A 6,286-nucleotide genomic window follows, 5' to 3' on the forward strand; every position below is an offset into this window, starting at 1 on the left:
AATATAAATGAACAATCAATACTTTCTTTTTGATGGAAAAATGATCCATTTAATAAAAAAATGATAGGAAAGAAAATCTTCAGCACTAAAGTAAAGATACTAAAACTATTTTGAGGCTATGTAAATCTTGAAATGTTAGACTATAAAAACAAAATTTTGACCATTTTCACCAAATCTCTCCTACTAATCTTACACAAATCATTTTAAATCTCTAAAAATATAACGATTCTTATCATGGCAAATTCATTTAAAAATATAATTCAATGCATAGTAAATATCATGGTGACAACTATAAATAACAGTATTTTGAGATTAAACAATTTAGTTTTGAAGTTTTGATATTGTTAATTTTTAACTCACCTCCTACCTACTTTAGTGTAGGTTTATTGCTGATTCTAATCAATTATTCCAGGTGCAGTATTTATCTGTTCCAATGTTGTCACTTTTAATTGACCGCTTTGTTAATAATGCCATATAATTATTCCAAACCACCTATAAACGTTTGATTAATAAAAAGAAAAATTGTATTTGAAATGCAGTCGTTACGATTACTCTTGTGAATAAAAGCTTTTAAATCTAGATTCCTAAAACAGCCCATGAAAGACAGTCGCGTTGCCTCACATAAGTAAGTATATAAATAGGAATATAAAGACGAAAAACCATAATTTTATTAATAGCAATTATGCACTGTAAGATAATTGATGGACATAATTTTTAAAATTTATGTATTTCAATAAAACCAAATGTTTTAATACTCACTTAAAAATGAACAATAAATATTTCCATAATTAATTTTTGACATTATTGTAAAAATAAAAGAATATTTACGTTAGTAATAAAATATACTTTAAAATTTATTTTAAACAAGTGAAAACAAACAATTGATTGAGTTAACTGTTGAAATACCATGTATAGAAAGTGTTGATTACGCAATCGTTTATTTTTTTAAGTCATGTAAGTAAAAAAATATAAACAAACAAACACATACATAATATATGTAACGTATAAATTTTAAATATAAACAATAGGTTCCTGTGTATACATACTATATAATATTTCTAAGCTAATTTGCGCCCTCACGGGTAAACAGTGCTGTTTACGAAAAATGTTTCAAGCAAAAGTTGTTTATTTTTTTGTAAGGAACATTTTTGTTCTATCTCTAAGGTTTACCCGATGGGTCTTACTGACCAAAAACCTTGACCTATGTTGCTCATTTAAGAGCTCAACCTCAATTTTTACGTCCTGAACACACTATAATTCCAGCTTGATATCTCTTTTCGTTTTTTAGTTATGGTGTTTACAGACAGACAGACAGATAGACGGACAACCGGAAATGAACTAATTAGATGATTTTAGGAACACCTATACCAAAATTTTGTTGTTAGAACCAATATTTTTAAGCGTTACAAATTTGGGGCTAAACTTAATATACCTTGATGTATTTCATATGTACATGGTATCAAATGATCAATGAATTTGTTTGTAGTTGCAGAGTAACGCAATGTAAGTTATTTATGTATTTTTAAAATATCTCCAAATTATTGTTTTAATAAACTTTGTTTGGTTTTTATTTATATAGAATAATAAAAACTTGTCACTTTATAATAACTATTTTTCAAAAACTATTGAAATGTATAAACAAAACCATATGGTGTTGAATGTATAAGTACTGTTTATTTGTGAAAAAAATTCGATTTTTACTTGGATATTCTGTTCCATGGAACAGTAACAATTGGCTTACTTGTAATCTCACTTCGTTTGTTCTTAGAAAATTTGACATAAAATCATCAAGTTGTTCATTTTAGACCGCTATGTGTCTGTCTGTGGCATCGTAAGCCAAAATGGATGAACCAATTTTGATTTTTTTGGATTTGTTTGAAAGGTAATTTATTGGAAGAACACTCTCCATTAAATTATCTTCCAAACGCAGTTGATCACTAGAATTATTAATATTGCTGTAATTAAATTTTTAGTAATTAAATATATAGCAATTGTTTCATTTGAAAGTTAGCATTTGCATTCGTATTCGCGAATAAACAAAAACAGCATTCGACATATTATTAGTGGAAAGGTTTCAAAAACCGTTCTCTATTCTGTATGCAATTCTTTTAGATACCTTACGGTTGAAATGTTCTACAAATTAAACTTTAATTAATTAAGTTCAAATTAAACTTTAATTCAAAACTATACATATATATCCCATATAACAATTTTGTTGGTAGTCCCATCTCCAGCGTTCAATGGCTTTTTCAACCTGTTACAGTTATAAAGATACGTTTTTTTTGTTTCACTTCAGGAACGAAAATTAAGAATTTATTCATTTCATAATTTAGAATAGGCTATTAATTTTGGATTTAGAATATGGTATAAAATATACAACTTGTAATTGCGTATAGTCTGCCCCAAAAACCGACTGAAAAATTTCTGATTGTACCTCCAAGCTATAGGGTCAGTTTTATAACTTTTCTAACAAATCGAAAAATCATTTTGCCCAATCTTCAATACAAAGACTTAAAAAATTGCAATTAAAGTCATGCTAAAGGGTTTTGGATAATTTGTTAATGAATTATCTTTCTGTTAAATTACGAAAGACTGATCTTTAATTTTACGTAGCGTCATCTTTGTTTTTTTTTTTTTTTTAATAGAGATGATTTTTTATTTTTTCATTCTGTTTTTGAAATAGATATCCCCTACTTTCATGTAGTCAGTCGAGAATAATAATTTCAAGTTAAAGGGCAACTATGTATGCATTGTACTATGATTGTACTATTTATTTTTCAACGATTTTCTTCATAAGTTTAACTCATAAATTTTTACATATATTTAAATTTATCTTACTTTCAATTTTTCTTACAAACAACTTTCGTTGAAAAATATTTGATTTGAGTTAAAAAGTTTTTGCAAACAAAATGTTCTTGATATAAACCAATTGTTTATTGTTTTATTTAGTTGATGATGTGTTATATACTTTAAAAGTTTTGTTGATGGTATCCAATGTAGAAGGTTTTGTAGTTATATATTGCAGAATTTATTTATATAGTGTCTACTATCCATATAAAGGATGATTCCAAAAGAACATCGAGTTTAATATTTGTTTTCTGTGAAGAAATAGGGAAATTATTGAACGAAAAATTATGATAATTTATTAAATAAAACATACTTGTTTTGGAACAAGCTTTAATTATACTTAAAATTAGAAAATAATTTTTCTTATGTGCCACTCTTTCATGAATATTTGTAAAAGCTGGTCACACACAATTTAAAATATCAAGGAAGAATCGTAGCATTTCAAACTTATAATAATATAAATAGAATAATAATAAAAAAGAATAAATAGTCATCCAAGCATGACTTAAAAGGAAAATTTTTATTTCCAGTACAATAAAAGCTTGTACCTCAAAAAGCTTTTCAACTTCTAGTATGGGAAGTTAAGTTGGGCCCGATTTTCGAAATCGAAATTTTCAGTATCTTTACGTTTCATGGTCAGAGCAAGGCATTAGCTGCAATTTAGTGAAGAAGTGTGTGTGTATGTACAAACACTCGTACTCATTCTTTCGTGATCGATATCACGCGAAGAAAAAATGATATCGACTTCGTTGATGTGTCGATCGAACCATATTAATGGCAATATGATCGTAATAGAATTCCATAATATTCGATCGAGTTTTTTAAAAATATTTTCTTAATCGAAATACCACGAACACTCGATGCCCTGTTATCTCTACCATTAAATTGAATTTAAAAATGCCATTTCATACATGTGTACAGGTCAAGGTGTTTAATTGTGTAAAAAGTGACAATAACTTAATTTGATTTGAAAATAAATTTTTTTCTGCGAGATTTCAGATATAAGACCTGAGTGCAGAAATTGTTGTGAAAAGTTGAAGATAAATTACCCTTACTGTTGGCGTGCGGGAATTTACAGTCCGCAAAAACTTTTTGAGCTTTGTTATTTAAAAGTTCGATACAGCAATAGTAAGAGGCTCTCACAACTTTAATATAGTCCCTTTATGCATAATCAGGTGTGATTTAGTAGTGCAAATGCAAAATAAAGCGTTATTTTTAACCGATTTCAAACAAAAAAGGAAGCGGTTATCAATTCGACTATATTGTTTTTTGCGTGTTACTTCAGAACTTTCGACTGGTCAAACCGATTTTGCTGATTCTTTATCTATTTGAAAGCTGGTGCTCCCCGTGTGATCCCATTTCATTTTGGTCCAGTTCTGACAACGGAATTTATGAGAAAACCATAAAAGTCCTAAATTTGCATTAAGATTATGCACAGCAAGAAGGCGAATAACTCAATACCACGCCAACCGATTCGATGATTTTTTTTCAGTGACAAATTAGTTTAGTCTAATTCAAGATAATATAATGTAGTTAAAATTATTGTTATTTTTGTAGTCGGTGTCAGCCAAGCTAATACAGCCAACTGTTCTGTCACAGTTGTTTCCTTGGCTGACACCGATTTCAAAAGTAACAATAATTGTAACTACATTATATGATCGTTATTTTTTACTTTTTAGTGCATAATAATTTGTTCTGGAATAGTTTTTTTTTTAAGTCGATTTTCTTTTTATTAAAAGTTGTTTTTTTATATTTTTCCAAAACATCGCAGATCATTGGCTGGATTCCTTTTCGAGTGAACTCTCTCAAAGATTACCTTGAGACTTGACTGGTCTGACTTTTCTAGACTTTTAAAACGTCATTTATATAAATATATTGTGCATTTAAAATTAGTTGAGAGTAAAGCATTATAATTTTGAAACCCAAAAGTGTATTCTAAAACTATGTAATATATGTTTGATAAAATATAACACATCTGTTACTTTTGTGAAGAGATCGTTCCTTCTTATAACTACTAACTTAACATTATTGCATGGTGAATTTTAGTTTTTGGTAAAATCTTCTTGCTTATGTTGTGTTTAAAATGTAGCAACATACAAGATAGATACCTACAATATTAACAAGAAGAAGATATCTACTTTTATACACTTTGTGCTTATAAATAATTTAGAAATTTATAGGGGAAACTTCATTCTTCAATCTTCATCTATATTACTAGTAAAAGATATTACTTTATACCTTAAAATTTATATCCTTAATCGAAAATCTAAGTTTATAGTTTTCAAATATAGGTACTTATATGTATCACATATTTATCGATAAAATGAAACTTTTACTTTGGCGGAAGTATTGCATAGCATCTAAAGTAGTCAAATTATTTCTTAAATTTTAAATTTATGTTTCCATAGTTGTCTAAATAAAATTTACATTTATGTGTTTTAAAGGCTTATTTATAAATTTCACAATGGGTATTGTCTCTGGTTATAACACTGTTTTTCCTCACACCTACTTTTTTTTGAGAATTTAAATACTAAATAAGTATCGAAAGAAATATGTGAGCCCGGATACAAAGCCAAATATCATATTTCACACAACCTAGTGTACCAGATAATGCAAATATATTTACAAGATTCAGAAAGAACGGGTTCAAAAGATACGCAATGTTTTTGGTATGCATCTTAGTTGTTCAAAAGTCATAAAATATTCTTCTTAACATATCTGAACTTCTCTTTTGGATAACCAAATGAAAAAGAGGCCTAAATTTTGCCAAAGAAAATACTGAACCCATACTCTTTGAAAAATCGTACTATTGGAATACCAAGTGAAAAATACAAATTTAGATCCCGAATACGTAGACAAATAAAGCATTCTTTATACCTAATTTACAAACGCTAGGTATTCTCCTCAATCTTCTATCTTCTCGTATATTAAAGTATGTATGATAATTGACATCTCTCTTCAACTATTTATTCTCTAAATATAATTGTTTCTGTTCAACAATAAAATTTAAATAACTTTGAGTAATCATAGCTCAAAAATGAAATGGTAAAAATTTTTTTAATCAGATACATATAAATGTTTAGTTAGTTTTTGGAAAATATCTCAAATCCAGTTTTTTTTCTAGAATTAAAAAAACTTGTTTAAAACACCATAAAATATAACTCTTCCATGCTCTCGATTTTAATTATCCGAAGTTTTATATTAATTGTATTATTATATTCCTAATAAGTATAAAAAAAATTTAGAATTTTCTGTCGATATGGCCATAGCATTAAGTAAAGGTTAGCGTTTTTTTTTTATTAGTTTAAGTTAGGTACAATTTAAAAAAAAGAAGCCAGTTGAAGCTGTTACTGGATGCTTAAAATCATAGCTGTCGCTAAGAAAAGCAGTTGAAAACTCTACATTTCCTCAGATGCTGTTCCTTAAAGAAAGTGTAACG

Source organism: Chrysoperla carnea, chromosome 1 (assembly GCF_905475395.1).
Source record: "Chrysoperla carnea chromosome 1, inChrCarn1.1, whole genome shotgun sequence".
Taxonomy (NCBI): domain Eukaryota; kingdom Metazoa; phylum Arthropoda; class Insecta; order Neuroptera; family Chrysopidae; genus Chrysoperla; species Chrysoperla carnea.